The following is a 17,890-nucleotide window of genomic DNA, read 5'->3' on the forward strand; positions in this document are numbered from 1 at the left end:
ATATTCATTGTGAATACTACCCTTTAGCACTCTATTATTATCCTCTTTGGAATGTTCAATGCTTATGACTATAAATCCTAGTTTGTCTACCATAAATATAGCTATCTTTAGCTTAAAATGTATTGCTTCTTACCTAGAAAAATCTTTGCTTGTTGTTTTGTTTTAGAACTTTCTGGATCACTGTATTTTAGGTTCGCACACAGAACTGATAGAGGATGGGAAGCATGGCATTTCCCATCATGCCCTGCTTGTAGGGTTTCTCTTGTCTCTCTTCAACATACAGGGCTTTAAGCTCATTCCTGGAAGTCAGTGAACTGTTGCCTTCCTTCTTTCAGCCCACTTACTTCTGTAAGACATCTTTTTCTATTTGTTTCAAAGAGTGAAGCCTGGTTTTGCCTGCCATGAGAAGTCTTGACTGGGTCCACCTCTCTTCAGTGGAAATGACTAATAGAGCCTGATATGACACTGTTTCTCTCTAAGTCTTTTAGATTTTGGTGTAATAAGATTTTCTGTGTGTGTGTGTTTAAAAAACAATATTGTTTTATTGTTATATTGTTTTATTACTAACAGGAGTGGCCTGCCTGGGGGTGGGTGGGTGTGCCAGGCTCAGGGTATGTGGGGGTTGTGAAGAGCAGGTGATAACTGAGAGGCTGGAGAGAAAGGGAGTGGGTCTGGAGGCCAGGCCCAAAGGCTCCTCCAATTTACTTCTGGCAAGAGACAGATTTAAGAAAGGATTCATGGCAAGCTATCACCAGGCCACCAATAAGATTAAGAAATTCTTGGAAATCTAGCTGCCCATCAGAGTTGAGGTCCAATTTCTTCATCATGTGGTCAAGGACACCACAGTCCTTTGGGTTCTTTGTGAAGGCACCCAGCTCTGTATTCATGAAGATTAGGGACTCAGCCTTCGAGAGTTTGCTGTTGTTACCATCCCTTCCAGCATGCTTTTGGAAAACAGCAATCAGAGACTTGATGCACCGGCGGCTCAGATGGTAAAAGCATCTGCCTACAATGTGGGAGACCTGGGTTTGATCCCTGGGTTGGGAAGATCCTTTGGAGAAGGAAATGGCAACCCACTCCAGGACTCTTGCCTGGAAAATCCCATGGATGGAGGAGAGTGGTAGGCTACAGTCCATAGGGTCGCAAAGAGTTGGACACGACTGAGCCACTTCACTTCACTTCACTTCGGTCTCTGTAGGGTTGGATAGTTTTGCCACGTCGGAGAGGAGCAAGGTGCGTGGATGTGAGCAGGGAGCAGTGTGGTAGGCACTGGGCCTGTGTGGTAAGTTTTCATTCTTCTCTGTACCCTCAGTTTTAGTGTAAATTTGGTAGAAATGGGTACTGTTTTCACCAAGAAGGTCTAAGAGTTGTTTTTCATTGCTAATCCTTCCCCAGCAAGAAGGTGAGTTACCAGCTGTGGGTTAGTGCTCCTGACTTCAATCTTTTCTGTTTGTTTGTTTCGTTCAGCCTGAATAATTTGAGCGAAAACAATTTTTTTGCTTAGTATTTTACTTTCTGGAAACATCAAATACCTTATGACCATTTCTTGGAAACAACGTATAGTTTGTTTGGGTCTTGTGTGTTTGGGGTGTGTGTGTGTGTGTTTCTAAACAGATATTGGGTAAAATCTTCAAGTCACATGTGAGGCAAAATACTTAATGTTTCCGAGACCAACCAATTTAAAACAGCTTGTTAAATCCATTGTTTATTAAAGTGAAACAATGGAAAAGAGGAAGTGGTGGAAAGCTGCTTGGTTAATATTAAATGAAAGTCATCCTTCTCTTCCACATAAGCTATGTCACACCACAGTGAATTAGAAGCTGAATGAAGTTTTGAGGTCTGATTCAGAAATCTCTGAACCAAACTAAAACAAAAATGGCGTGAGTTTCACGTCAAATGTTTTGCTAGGTTGTTCTACAGATCTTGCTAAGACAGAAGATCTGAGTCCACGTTAGGTTGACTGAATGCTTGTTCTCAAATACTTCTTCAAGTGAGATCGAACATCCACTCCAAGCAGGCTGGGAACTCCTCAGGGAGCTGAGCCACCTAGCAGAGGAGGCAGGGTTGGAGGGATCAGAATAACCCCTAGTTTTTTCACTGTAATGGTTCATTTAATATGTCAACTTCACTAAGGCCACAGTACCCAGATATTTGGTCAAACACCAGTCTAAGTGTCACCATGAAGGTATTTTTTTTAGATGAGATTCATATTTAAATAAGTAGACTTTGAGTAAGTAGATTGCCCTCCATGTTAGTGGACCTCAGCTAGTCAGCTGAAAGCCTGAAAAAGGGTTGAGGGCTCCTGAACCAGAGGGAATTCTGCTCCCAGACTGCTTTTGGACTTGGGCTACAACATCAGCTCTTCTCTGGGTCTCTAGGCTGCTGTTTCACCATATAGATTTTAGACTTGCCAACTCCCACAGCATTGATATGAGTAAATGCCTTAAAATATATCTCTATCTATTTATCTATCTATCATCAGTATCTCTGAGCCATCTCTGTCCCATTGGTTGTGATTCTCTTGGAGAATATTGACTAGTATACTTACCAGAGTATAAAGAAGATATAAAAAAGCCTTCAAGACTGTAAGTAATAAATGTCTGTTGTTGCTCACCATGAATGGCTCTATAATTAATACCAGGACTTTTTTGAGTGTAAACTTTGGTGAATGGTGGAAAGAGAATTGGAGTGGAGCATCAAAATTCCAGGTATTTATGAACTGGATAAAACAGCACAGAAAAAGGATGCTGGAGGTTCTAACACAGCTTCATTCAGTCATGGTAGGAACTCCATGATGGCACTCTAAGATCACTGTGGGAGACATCTTAATACTCATTGCAAGTGTGTGTTTACTTGCTTCAGTTATATCAATTTCCCTACCTTCTCATGTTAAGTATTCAGCTCTCCATGTCTTATTTCCTGTATAAGTGGGAATTATAACTCAGGAATCAGTTATAGGGACTAGATGAGATTATGGATAGGAAAAATGACACAGCTCTTTGCACATGAAACAGATTGGTGTGTTATTGTGTATTTTTTTGTGACTTGCCTGGCATATAATGGGCATATTTGTTGCATGTGACCTACTGCACATATGCAGTGCACACAACTTGTGGCCATGGTTGGGGTTCCTGCAAACTTGTTTCAGGAGTGTAACAGAAAAAGGGTTTGCAAGCAGAATACCTGAGTCACTTTTTCTTCCTCCCAATGACTATTGTATTCTCCACTTGTGAAGACCAGACCCAACCCAACTGACCTCCTTTTTGCCCTTTTCCCATGAGCGCACACATCTTATTTGTTAGAACCCTCTATTGTTACCTGTTGGATCCAGCAAACTTGGCAATTCTTTTGTTAAAGGCTGTGTGTCAGACAATGCAGACTAGAGTGGACTATGGCCAAGAAAGGCTTTTTGGAACACAGTCATCTAGTGAATATTTTTATCTGCCTTTGGGAACTGGTTGTATTTTGGCCTCTTACCCCAAAGGAGATCCCTCTGACTCAAGGATGTGACAGGTCTTATAGTTCCTTTCCCATCAGAAGTTGCTACACTACTCCTGAGCCCATTTATTTTTGAGAAACTGTCCCTCTTTTTCTGGGCTATAGGAAGAGGAAGGAGTTGAATTTAGGGATGAAGGGCTAGTGTTTATGGAAAACAGTGGATCTGAAAGAAGCTCTTTATACACATGCCCTGTATCACCAAAGAAAAGACCCAACACTGAAGTTAGCTACCCTGTCTTGGAGGAGTGCCATTCTACCCCACTTCCTGTTGTCTAGTGGCCACTCAGAGCCAGTATCTCCTGAATATGCCTCAGTGTGGTAACTAGCAGGTCCACAGACTGTAGCTAGATAGTTATGCTAAGAAAATTTCTTCAGGAAGTTGTTGTTGTCTCGTTGCTAAGTTCTGTCTGACTCTGAACTGCAGCATGAACTGCAGCACACCAGGCTTCCCTGTTCTTCACTATCTCTTGGAGTTTGCTCAAATTCATGGTTGTTGAGTCAGTGATGCTATCCAACCATCTCATCTTCTGTTGCTCCCTTCTCCTCCTGCCCTCTCCTCCTGACCTCTGTCTTTCCCAGCATCAGGGTCTTTTCCAATCAGTCAGCTCTTCACATCAGGAAGCCAAAGCACTGGAACTTCACTGTTAACATCAATCCTTCCAGTGAATATTCAGGGTTGATTTCCTTTATGATTGATTGATTTAATCTCCTGGCATCCAAGGGACTCTCAAGAGTCTTCTCTAGCACCACAAATCGAAAGCATCAATTCTTCGGTTCTCAGCCTTCTTTATGGTCCAACATGTCCAACATCTGGACATGACCACTGGGAAAACCATAGCTTTGACTGTACCAACCTTTGTTGTATAGGAGGGGATCGTATAAAGCAGAAATAGCATAGTGGCAGGTGTCAGCATGTTTTGGATTTTGGTCTCTGAAACTGGACAACATATGGATGTGGTTAGTGCTCTGGTGTGATAGTTAATTTCATGTGTCTTTTATGTGTCAACTTCACTGGGCCATGAGGTGCATAGATATTTGTTAACACATTATTCTGGGTTTTCCTGTGAGGGTGTTTTTATGTAAGGTTAACATTTAAATTGGCTTTCCAGGTGGCAAAATACTTTACGGTGGTAAGGAACTTGCCTGCCAGTGCACAAGATGCAAGACACACGAGTTCAATTCCTGGCTCAGAAAGATTCCCTGGAATAGGAAATGGAAACCCATTCCAGCATTCTTGCCTACAAAATTCCACAGACAAAGAAGGCTTGAGGGCTACAGTCCATGAGGTTGCAAAGAATTGGACACAACTGAGTGACTGAATATACAACATTTAAATTGGAAATTTCCTGGTGTTCCAGTGGTTAAAACTCTGTTCTTCTACTGCAGGGGGCTTGGGTTCAATCCCTGGTTGGAGAACTAGGATCCCACAGGCCACACAGCCAAAAAAAAATCTGTTTGGGACTTCCTTTGTGGTCCAGTGGCTAAGACTCTGTGCTCTCAATTCAGCGGGTCCAGGTCTGATCCCTGGTCAGGGAACCAGATCCTACATGCCACAACTAAGACCCAGTGGAACCAGATATACAAACAAGCAAACAAAACATTTAAATTGATGGTCTAAGTAAAGCAGATTTCTCTCCCTAATGTGGATGGGCCTCATCCAATTAGTTGAAGGTTGGGCTCAGTATAGATGTGAGAGTTGGACTATAAAGAAAACTGAGCACCGAAGAATTGATGCTTTTGAACTGTGCTGTTGGAGAAGACTCTTGAGAGTCCCTTGGACTGCAAGGAGATCCAACCAGTCCATCCTAAAGGAGATCAGTCCTGGGTGTTGTTTGGAAGGAATGATGCTAAAGCTGAAACTCCAGTACTTTGGCCACCTTATGCAAAGAGTTGACTCATTGGAAAAGACCCTGATGCTGGGAGGGATTGGGGGCAGGAGGAGAAGGGGACGACAGAGGATGAGATGGCTGAATGGCATCACCGACTTGATGGACATGAGTTTGAGTGAACTCCAGGAGTTGGTGATGGACAGGGAGGCCTGGCGTGCTGTGGTCCATGGGTTGCTAAGAGTCGGACACAACTAAGTGACTGAACTGACTGACTGGGCTCAGTCACTCAGTCATGTCTGACTCTTTGTGACCCCATGGACTGTAGCCTGCCAGGCTCTTCTGTTCATGGAATTTCCCAGGCAAGAATACTGGAGTGAGTTGCCATTTCCTATTCGAGGGTATCTTCCTGACCCAGGGATCAAATCTGTGTCTCCTGCATTGGCAGGCGGATTCTTCATCACTGAGCCACCCAGGAAGCCCTCATACTACACTTGAACTTAGCCAAAAGGCTGAGAAGCAAAGGTTGAAGGTTGGCATCACACAAAAAAGGCTAACCCTTTCCTGAGTAAGAGGAATTCTGTCTGCCTGACTGCTTTCAAACTGGGATATAGGCTTTTTCTTGCCTTTGGACTTGACTAAAACATCAACTCTCCTGGGTCCTGAACCTGCTGGCTTTCAGACTGAAACTTCACCATCAGCCCTTATTCTTAGGCCTTCCAAGTCAGATTAGAACTAACCCATTTGCTCTCCTGGGTCTCCAGCTTGTCAACTCACCCTATGGTTACTGGGACTTACCGGCATCCACAATGGGATGAGCCAATTCCTTATAATAAATCTCTCTGTATATACACCCATTGGTTCTGTGTCTCTGCAGAACCCTAACTAATATACCTGGTCTCTCTGCACATACTTCAGCTCTGCTTAAGATCTGGTGACTGGCCAGCATAATTGATAAAGACGTAAAGTTCAGAGAGAGGTTATACAGCCAGCTCGTGTGGCCCTCTCTGGTGCCTGGTTACTAATTCCTGTCTTGTGTTTCCAGTTGGGCAGGATCAGGATTTCTGGGACTCAAGTATGGACTGCCCCAGGGTCAGGTTTTGCTCTGTCCATGTCTTCCAGTAGGCGATTCTCTGACAAGCAGAAGACCTGGGTTCAATTCCTGGGTTAGAAAGATCTCCTGGAGAAGCAAACGGCAACCCACTCCACTATTCTTGCCTGGGAAATCCTATGGACAGAGGAGCCTGGTGGGCTGCAGTTCATGGGGTCTGAAAGAGTTGGACATGACTGATCAACTAATACTTTCACTTCCATTCATTCTCTGACAATCTCTTGGTGGCAAGAATCTGCCTAATGGACCAGGTCTTAGCCACTGGACCACCAAGGAAGTCCCAAATAGATTTTTTTTTTTTTTTCTGGCAGTATGGCCTGTGGGATCCTAGTTCTGACAGAAGGGAACCCATAAAACTGGCATAATAGGAACCCAACCAGATTTTCTGATGTGCAGTTTTCACCCTAGTTATGCTTCTTGGTGTGTGCTTCTTAAACAACAATACAATGTTCTTTTGACTCTAAGGCTCAATATTTTTAAAATATTTAATTTTATTTATTTATGCATTACTTATCTTTGCCTGTGCTGGGTCTTCATTGCTGTGCAGGATTTTCTCTAGTTGCAGCAAGTGGGGGCTACTCTGTAGTTGCAGTGCATAGGCTACTCATTGCAGAGGTTTCTCTTGTTGCAGCCCACAGGCTCTAGGGTGCTCGGGCTTAGTAGCTGCAACTCTTAAACTCTAGAGCACCAGCTTAGTAGCTGTGGCACATGGGCTTAGCTGCCCCATGGCATGTTGCATCTTCCCAGACCAGAGATCGAACTTGTGTCTCCTGCATTGGCAGGTGGATTATTTACCACTGAGCCACTGGAGAAGTCCCAAGACTCAATATTTTAAGTGTTAGAAGTTCAAAAACTTTTGCCAACTATGTATGGAATGACAATTAATGGGAAATTACTCTTTGAGTCCAGTTTGATTGAATCATGAGGGTACACGTTTAGAACAGGTCTAGGGTTGAATGGGAATCAGTGAATAGCTGCTAATTCTATTTCTACTTTTAACTCAGGGGATGACCTTGGGAAAGTCACTTAATTGCTCTTGACCTTCTGTGTCCACTTGCTTCACAAAAGGTGGTCCTGTTAGCAACTTTCAAGTGTGTGGTATGGTATGCTGTATATTAGAGTACCACAACTTATTTATCTTAGAACTAATCTTATTGTGATAGTCATTTCACGATATATACCTATATCAAATCATCATATTTTATACCTGAAATTTACACAATGTTACGTGTCCCAGGTGGCTCGGTGGTAAGGAATCTGCCTGCCAGGCAGGAGACGCAAGTTCAATCCCTGGGTCAGGAAGATCCCCTGGAGAAGGGAATGGCAACCCACTCCAGTATTCTTGCCTGGGAAATCCTATGGACAGAGGAGCCTGGCGGGCAAGTCTGACAGGACTTAGCAACTAAACAACAACAACGTGTCAGTTACATTTCAATAAACCTGCAGGGTGGCTGGGTAGGGGGAAGAAAAATTTTGAAAATGAATGCAAGAAAATAGTTCTCAAACCAGCAGCCCCCACATCACCTGGAAGCTAGTTAGAAATTTAGAATCTCATGCCCTGCCCCAGACCTACTGAATACAATCTACATTTTAACAAGATTTCCAGATGGTCTATTTACATATTAAAGTTTGACAAGCACTGGCATGGAGGAAAGAGCACTACATTTTGGACTGATTTAGAAACTTTTGTTTTCTTGGTCTGGAGAGTCCTGTGTGATTTTGCACATGTTACTGAAGAAAATCTCTGAGCCTCAATTTCCCTATTTTAAACTTAGGGATAAAAATATCTGCCTACCAGGACTTCCCTGGTGGTGCAGTGGTTATGATTCTGAGCTTCCAGTGCAAGGGGCATGGGTTCAATCCTTGGTTGGAGGACTAAGATCCCACATGCTATGTGGTGTAACGAAAAAGGTATGTAAAAAAAATCTACCTACCATGGAGTTGAAATGGTAGGTGAAAACCATTTTCATGGAGATGAAAATAATTTAAAATGTCACAAACATGCATTGAGTGACTTCTCTGTGTCTGGACCTATGCTGACCACTGCAGGGTAAAGAGATGAACTAAACACAGCCCTGGTGTCCAGGAAATCCACCTCTGATGCAATGGGAAAAAATGTATGAAAACATTTTGTCGATGCAAAAGACTACGTAATGTTAGCTATTATTAGTATTAATGGAGATAATAATACTTACCCTACTTATGCTGCTTGGTTATTATTAAGCTCAAATGAGATAAAGCATGTCAAAGCCATTTGAAAAGCTGAAAAGTACTGACGTAAGAACTTATTATTAGTATGATTATTGCCATTACTGAGTGAATGATAATTGAGTCTGGTAGGGGGAAAAAACCTTGATTTAATTACAGGTATCAAGCCACAGAGGATCCTGGAGTTTAAATACAAAACTTGGGACTCTTTGTTGAATGTGCAAAGGGGATTCTCACTTGCTTTTTGTTCCGTAGGGGAGCTGCATCAAAAATTAAGTCTGTTAATACTTCTGCTATTTCAGACTATCTGATCCTAGAAGCAGGGATTTCTTTTCAGTTTATTGGCAACTCAGTGAAATGCATCCACCTGTGAGGTGGAATGTTCTATCTGATGGGCAGCCTGATAATGGCACTACCCTGCTGATTAGGATGTGGTCAGGTGGAAAAAATACAGGAGACCTATGTTCTGTGAGGTCCTCTCTCTGGGCACATGCTCAGCGGCAGTATTCCTGTCTGCAGAGCCCAAAGCATTCCGCTGAAACTCTGGGTGCTTGTGGTGGGCAAAGAAAGTTAGTCGCTCATTCATGTCTGACTCTTTGTGATCCCATGGACTGTAGCCTACCAGGCTCTTCAGTCTATGGAATTCTCCAGGCAAGAGTACTAGAGTGGGTTGCCATTTCCTTCTCCAGGGGATCTTCCCAATCCAGGAATTGAACCCAGATCTCCTGCATTGCAGGCAGATTCTTTACCATTTGAGCCACCAGGGAAGCCCACGGTGGGCAAAGGAATTGGAAATCATCCAGCATATCACCCAGGCTCCTTTTGGTGAAGTCACTGGCCTGGAGAGGTGACGTGTCATATGTATTCTGCTTCAATTGTTGTTTAGTCACTAAGTCGTGTCCGACTCTGGGACCCCGACTGTAGCCCACTAGGCTCCTCTGTCCACCCTGCTCCAGACCACACTTCACATTGATGGAAAAAGAACATGCAAACTCAGTTTTCCTAACTCCCAGTCCAGTGTGCTTATATTTCATCTTAATGCACTGGAACAGCGGTCCCTAACCATTTTGATACCAGAGATCGATTTCATGGAAGACGATATTTCTACAGACTGAGAACGGAGATGGTTTCAGGATGAGTTCAAATGAATTACATTTACTGTGCACTTTATTTCTATTATTATTACATCAGTTCCACCTCAGATCATCAGGCATTAGATCCAGGAGGTTGGGGACCACTGCACTAGAGGATGTGTGTTTTTCCCTTTTTGCTCTGAATAACAAACATAGCAACAGGGAGATGGTTCTCATTGCAGTTGTTATTGGGATGTCTTGCATGTCTGTTGGTGGTGGTGGTGGTGTTCATTCACTCAGTTGTGTCCTGCTGTTTTGTAACCCTGTGACTGTACCCCACCAGGCTCCTCTGTCCATAGGACTCTCCAGGCAAGAATACTGGAGTGGGTTACCAATTCCTCCTCCAGGGAATCTTCCCAACCCAGAGATCAAACCTACGCCTCTTGCATTGGCGGGTGCATTCTTTACCACTGAGACACCTGAGAAGACCTTTCAGTCTCCCATAGGATCATTTAATTCTGACAATTGATTCTTTTCCAGGGAGGCTGGGTCTACTTCTTCAAGGACCCTTCACTATCATTCCTTTTGGTCTTTTGTTATTGCTTTTCAGCTCTGATGCCTCTTATCCTTTCACTGCCAAGCTTGCTTCCATTTTGTTTTGAAGGATGGTGATGATTCATTTGGGAGAATAATATCGTCTCTTTACCAATGCGTGGAGGAATGCATGCTGAATTGAGAATAATTGGATGCCACTTGACTTGGGTCTCTAACCTGGACCTCAGATTGGTATCCATGGTGCATTTACAGTCATACTTTCTCATCCTGAAGCTCACAGCAGGAAGTGAGCATCTCAAGGGACAGAATGCATCTCAAGGGCAGGCATGCCTGTACTGCTCGAGCCTTCTCAAAGCATCTTGAGTCTAGTAGGAGTCAATACAGAGTGGCCTGATTCCTGCTGCTTGAACTTGATTTTCTTCCTTTAATTGGAAGATGTTTGTCTTAGCAGCAGCTATTAGAAGTCCTCTGAGAATGTCTGAGCTCCTTCCCTTAGGAGGAAAATGCCTTCTTAGTTCATGTAGGGTAGGAACTGAGCCTCCAGGGCCTCAATGAGCTGTTGGTGCTGAGGTTTCTGAAGGAGAAAGATACTTTGCATTACAAGGGGGAAAATACTTTGGTGGAGAATGGGGGAAATTCAGGAGGGAGGAGGTGAAGAATAGACAGAAAGAGAGAGAGAGAGAGAGAGAGAGAGAGAGAGAGAGAGAGAGAGGAGAGAAACTCAGTAGACAGGATGAGCGTGTCGGAAGAATGCTGTGTCCTTGATGTGATGACCTCTACCCAGATCCCAAAATTGTAGAAGCTTGGAGTGACTGACCCTCCTGTTGACCCTGGTGAAAGGCTGGTTCCACCTGTAGGTAGATAGGAAGGCAGTTCTCACAAATTTGTAGCTCAGTGATCTCACAAAAATCTGTGGAGGAATAGGGATAGGAAACTGGACTCCTCCAGACCTTGGAAACTGACATCTGATGTATGGGGTGTAGGAATTCAAGTAGTTTAAGTTTAGAATGCAAGAAGCAGAAGGCTCTCAGTTGCCTGCTAGCTTATACTCATATTGAGCTGGGCACAAAGTCATGTATTGACTCTTCTAGGATTTTTTGTTTCTGTAGAAAGGGATATGGCAAAATTTCAAGAGGACACTGTTAATACCACTTTGGGTCACCTCCTCCAGGAGTCTACATAAGTTCCCATAATGCCTGGTCATTAAGCAGACTTTAAGCACTTGAACCCTTGCCTTCCTCCTTCTTGCCCTCTATCTCAATATATACAGGTGTTGCTACCACTGGCTATAAGACATTTGTGGAATTTTAGTCCTTTTTTTAAAAGTCTTCTATATTTATCCAACAATTTACTATTTCTTTTATTTATTCATTCATTTATTTATTTATTTGGCTGCGTTGAGTCTTAGTTGCATCATGTGGGTCTTGGGTGCACAGACTCGACTTGTGGTGCAGACACATGGGCACAGTAGTTGCTGCAAGCTGGCTAAGTTGCTCCTCAGCATGTGGGATCTTGGTTCCCCAACCAGGGATTGAACCCGTGTCCCCTGCCTTGCAAGGTGGATTCTTAACCACTGGACCATCAGGGAAGTCCCGGGGGAATCTTAATCTTGCTTGTGTCCTAAGAAACTCATTTGCTGTAAATACTACCACCTCCTCTTCCACTGACAGCTGTGGTGCCTGACTGGCAGTGGATCTTGCAAACCTGAAAAGGGGTCACTAGAGCTTAGGGTGCAGGCTCAATTTCCTCACCTGCATGATCCGAAAGAGGAGACAGCCAACCAAACCCATGTGCATAATTTAAGAATGAACAGATGAAGGTTTCTGAGTTTCTCAAATTATCTTTTCAAAGAGCACCTCAACAGGCTTTCCTGTGCCCTTGCAGCTGTGCACCTGGCAACAGTTGCTTACAGGGATACAAGAGTGTAAGAAGTGGATCAGTATTTTTTTTCAATGTGCCTTACCCACAGCTGCTCATATATTTAGTTTCTTCTAATAAGCGACTGAACTGAACTTAATGTGCTTTCTCCCAGACTTAACCAGAGAAGGAGTTTTGTGAACCATAAGGAAGTATACATTAAAATTAACAATGAAAGTTTTCAATTAAAAAATGACCTTAAATAAATCTTGGATTAATAGAGAAATCAGAACTGCAATAATATACTACTTAGGAATGAACCAATGATGAGAATACTACATATGGAACTTATGCCAATGTTAATCTCAAGGGAAATGTCACTGTATTCAATGCTTTCAGAAATAAATAATACAAATGGAGAAGAATGAAACTGAAAATGCATGAATTTAGAAAATATACACGTGATGAAAGCAAGATGAAAAATTTGAAAGTTAACATTATTAAATTAGAATGCCTAAATATAACAGGTTAATAAATCTAATAGATATTTGGATTAATAAATCTAATAGATATTTCTATTAGTAAGATAAAACAAACTCTGGCTAATTTAGATTACCAATGTCATGAAAATATAACCATTTAATATGAGAAATAAGAAAAAATAATATCCCCTAGAGAAAGAGGTGATTTAAAGAGTAAAAGAAATATTATGGAAAATTTGGTTTTGGTAATTCTGAAAAATTTGCATAAATGAATGATTTTCTTATACCTATGAATCACCAAGTTGACTCTTGAAGTACACAACCACAATTGAACAGTAGGCATAAGATAATTAAAAAAAAAGTTTAAAGAATTACTTCTTTAAAAGGTCATGATTTGTATAGCTCTATTATATTCTTTAAAATACTAAAGGAAACCCATTTTTTGAAACCATTAAAAAATGGACAGATTTGATTACATAAACCCTAAAAATTTATTATGGCACAAAATATAAATAAGGTTCAGAGTAAAATGGTAAATGAAGAGAAAGGTTATCATTCTTTGTATGATAAGAACTCTTAGTCATTAAGAAGAAAAGTCACCTAATATGGGTAGAGCTTAAGAGTGAGTGAAAGAAAAGGAGATACAATTTGTCAGTAATATGCAAAAATAGGGTTTCCCAGGTGGCCCAGTGGTAAAGTATCTGCCTATTAATGCAGGAGATGTGGGTTTGATCCCTGGGTCAGGAAGATCCTCTGAAGAAGGAAATGGCAACCCATACCAGTATTGCCTGGAAAACCCAATGGACAGAGGAGCCTGGTCGGCTACAGTCCATGGAGTCACAAAGAGTTGGACACGACTGAGCAACTGAGCACACACACACACATGCAGAAAGAGACATACTTTTATTAGGAGTTAGGAAAAAATTAAACCATATTGAAATACTATATTTTACCCATCAGACTGACAAAGGGAAAGGCATTTAAATAATTAAAATGTCCTTTACTAACAGGAAAGTGGGAGATTCACACATAATTGTTGGGGTTATAGATAATTATAACTCTTTAGAAAGTAATTGGCATTCTTTCTTAAAAATAGAAAATATGCTTACCTCTTGATCAAAAAGCTAGTTCTAGGAAGCTATTTCTCAGAAATAGTTACTAGTTTTTAAAAGTAAATGAAAAAAAAAATGAAAATAAAAATAAATGGATAAGGGCATTTGTTGCCCGAAAATACCAAATGTTCTGGAAATAATACAAATGCTTAGCATAGGGGGATTATTTTATACATCACAAAGGTAGTAGTACCCAATTAATTTCTCAGGCTCAAGTATCTGGCACCATCCTTTATCTCAGTTTTCATGTATGCACCATATCCAATCCATCAGCAAATTCTGTTTTGTTTATTTGCTAAGTTGTGTCTGATTCTTTGTGTCCCCATGGACTGTAGCCTGCCAGTCTTCTCTGTCCATTGGATTTCCCAGGCAAGAATACAGGAGTGGGTTGCCAGTTCTTTCTCCAGGGAATCTTCCCTATCCCTGGGTATAGGGAAGATCCCCTGAATCCATGTCTCCTACATTAGCAGGCAGGTTCTTTACCGCTGAGCCATGAGGGAAGCCAGCTTCTGTTTTCTTGAACGTGCCTCTCCACTTCCATGGCTACTCTGTGGTCCGAACTCCTATATTTCTAACCTAAGACTTAAAAGTCTTCCACGTGGTACTCCTGTTTCCACTTTGCCTACCCAGTCATCTTTCATGTGTGCAGATGCCAGAGTGAGGAATTAAAAATGTAAAATAAGTGCCACCCTCTTGCTCAAAACTGTAGCATCTGTCTTCCCATTGCACTTACAAAGATATTTGCAATCTGTCCACAGCTTAAAAATGTTCCTTGATCCTGTGCTTGGCCATTATTCAACTCACCTCCTACTCTTCTTCCCCTTGCTCACTTCTCTGCCAGGAATGACTTCTTGCTATTCCTTGAACATGTCTAAGGACCATTGAATTTGGTGTTCCATCTGCTTGGAGGTCCTTCACCCCGGAGTTATTGTCATACTCTCGCCTTCATTTCCTTTACATCTTTGTTTGATTTTGTCATGCCCGGATCATCCTATTAAAAATAGCAACTCTTGGGATTTCCCAAGAGTTGGTCCTCTGAGCTTCCAGCTGGGGCTGCAGGTTAGATCCCTGGTTGGGGAACTAAGATCCCATATGCCAGGTAGTGTGGCCAAAACATATAAAACCTGTAACTCCTCTCTGATCCTATTTACATTACATATTTTGAGAAAATACAAGTCCCCAATCACGGAAAGCATTAAAATACAGTATAGTTTATTTTTTATTGAAGTATATTTGATTTATAATATTATATTAGTTTCAAGTGTACAGTATAGTGATTTGGTAGTTTTACAGATTATACTCCATTCAAAGCTATTAGAAGACAATGGCTATAATTTCTTGTGCTATACAATATATCCTTATTGCTTATCAATTTTAACATACTAGTTTGTATCTCTTAATCCCTGTACCCCTAACTTGTCCTTCTCCCTTTCCCTCTTCCTACTAGTAACCACTGATTTGTTTTCTGTATCTGCAGGTCTATTTCTTCTTTACTATCTAGATTTGTTTGTTTTATTTTGTAGATTCCACATGTGATATCATACAGTTTTTGTCTTTCATTATCTGACTTATTTCACTAAGCACAATATTCTCTAGTCTCTGTCTGACTTATTTCATTAAATATAACTAAACATAATATTTATGTATGTAAAAACTTTATTCATTTGTCTGTTGATGGGCACTTGGGTTTCTTCCATGTCTTGGCTATTGTAAATAGTGCTGCTATGAATATTGTGGTGCATGTATCTTTTTGAATTAGTGTTTTCATTTTTTTACAACAGGAGTGAAATTGCTGGGTCATATGGGGATTCCCTGGTAGCTCAGTTGGTAAAGAATCTGCCTGCAATGCAGGAGACCTGGGTTCAACTCCTGGGTTGGGAAGATCCCCTGGAGAAAAAATGGCAGCCCATTCCAATATTCTTGCTTGGGAAATCCCATGGACAGAGAAGCCTGTCAGGCTACAGTCAATGGGGTCTCAAGAGTTGGTCATGAATTAATGACTAAACTGCCACTACTGTGGTAGTTCTATTTTTAGTTTTTTTGAGGAACTTCCATACTGTTTTCCATAGTGGCTGCACAAATTTACATTCCCACCAACACATAAAGAGATATAATACTTATCTTTCACAAACTAATCCGAAAAACTGAAGGGATGAAACACTCCCAAATTCACTCTCCAAGACTGCTGTTACCCTGATACCAAAACCAAAAAAAAGATACTACAAAAAAAGAAAATTACAGGCCAATATCTTTAATGAATTAATATAGATGCAAAAGTACTTAACAAAGTATTAATGAGCTGAAGCCAACGGTATATAAACAGGATCATATGCCATGATCAAGGAGTATTTATTCCAGGGATGCAAGGATGGTTTAATATTTGCAATTCAATCAGTGTGATACACTGCATTAACAAAAGGAAAGGAAAAATCACATGATCATCCCAATAGACACAGAAAAAGCATTTGACAAAATTCAACATCCATTTATGATAAAAACTCTCATCAAAGTGGGTGTGGAGGAAACATATCTCAACATAATAAAGGCTATTCATGACAGATCAACAGGCAACATCATAATGGTGAAATGTAATTTCAGTCATTGATAAATCCTCTCAAACAGCTCTCAAAGGGGGATGCCGATGTATTTCCCACACCAATTTAAGTGCTTGACCATCAAATTCTTTGTACAAATTAGTCATTTAGTTTTCACTGTGACTCTTTTTATTCATATTTCTAATTTCAGTTCAGTTCAGTCGCTCGGTTATCTCTGACTCTTTGCGACCCCTTGGACAGCAGCACACAAGGCCTCCCTGTCCATCAATCAACTCCCGGAGTTTACTCAAACTTATGTCCATTGAGTCGGTGATGCCATCCAACCATCTCATCCTCTGTTGTCTCCTTCTCCTCCTGATTTCAATCTTTCCAAGCATCAGGGTCTTTTCAAATGAGTCAGTTCTTCAGATCACGTGGCCGAAGTATTGGAGTTTCAGCTCCAGCATTAGTCCTGCCAATGAATATTCAGGACTGATTTCCTTTAGGATTGACTGGTTTGATCTCTTTGAAGTCCAAGGGACTCTCAAGAGTCTTCTCCAACACCACAATTCCCAGGTGGCAAAGAAATTGCCTGCCAATGCGGGAGGCATGAGATGCAGGTTTGATCTCTGGGTTGGGAAGATCCCCTGGAGCAGGGCATGGCAACTCACTCCAATATTTTTGCCTGGAGAATTACGTGGACAGAGGAGCCTGGTGGTCTACAGTCCATGGAGTCACAAAGAATTGGACACAACCGAAGTGACTTAGGATGCACACACAATCCAAGGATAAGTGAAGTTGAAAACTTGCTCCTAATTTCCTTCGGTGTAAGTGGGGGAGGCAGGATATGAACCCTGGCAGTGGGACTTGGCACCAACAGGCTATACGACCTCATAGGGCACTAGGCGTTTCTTTCTTGCTTGCTTTTTGCACTGTCTCACAAAGCAAAGTCTTCAATCTCAAGTCTCACTCTTTCAAAATTTCACAAAACTTCTTCCCCAAACCTAACCCACAATGGCTAGTGATGCTCATACTATCTCCTCCATTTGTCCTGGGTCTCTTCCTCCTGGCTGTGTTCTGTGTAAAGCAGTGTGGAATCTTGGCTTCCTGAGCTCTGTATCACTAGCCACTTTATCCTCTTTTGCACACACACAAAACATCCGAAATGGCAGCCTGGGCATGCCACTCCTTCCTACAGTGAGGCAGGATCGGGGGTCAGAGACTGGAGACATGATCTTCATGCCATCTATTTTCAAGCTCTTAGGAGATGCCTCTGTAGTGCTTTGGAACTGAACATGCGCTTGCTGAACCACTCTATGTGGAAATGACTTCATCTCTATTTCTTTCTTTTTTATTAGTAAAAAAATTTTTTTATTGATGGGGGCCATTTTTATAGTCATTATTGAATTTGTTACAATACTGCTTCTGTTTTATGGGGTTTTTTGGCCACGAAGCATGTGGGATCTCAGCTGTCCTACCAGAGATGGAACCAGCATTCCCTGCATTGAAAAGTGAAGTCCCAGCTACTAGACCTCCAGGGTAGTCCCTTCATCTCTGTTTCCACAGAACATATTACAGATTCCATTCATTTCACCCCAGTATTTAACAACACAAAGCGATTGGTAGTTTGCTGT

General features: G+C 41.7%; 1 long non-coding RNA gene across 1 annotated transcript in view; it reads left to right on the top strand.

Moving 5' to 3' along the window:
* Positions 1–605: 605 nt before the first annotated feature.
* LOC132345973 (uncharacterized) overlaps positions 606–17,890 on the top strand; it is a 34,922-nt gene continuing 17,637 nt past the window's right edge. The window contains exon 1 of the long non-coding RNA XR_009495620.1: positions 606–1,282. This is a non-coding gene — a long non-coding RNA (uncharacterized lncRNA). The remainder of the gene's footprint in view (positions 1,283–17,890) is intronic.

This window comes from Bos taurus, chromosome 8 (genome assembly GCF_002263795.3).
Source record: "Bos taurus isolate L1 Dominette 01449 registration number 42190680 breed Hereford chromosome 8, ARS-UCD2.0, whole genome shotgun sequence".
Taxonomy (NCBI): Eukaryota; Metazoa; Chordata; class Mammalia; order Artiodactyla; family Bovidae; genus Bos; species Bos taurus.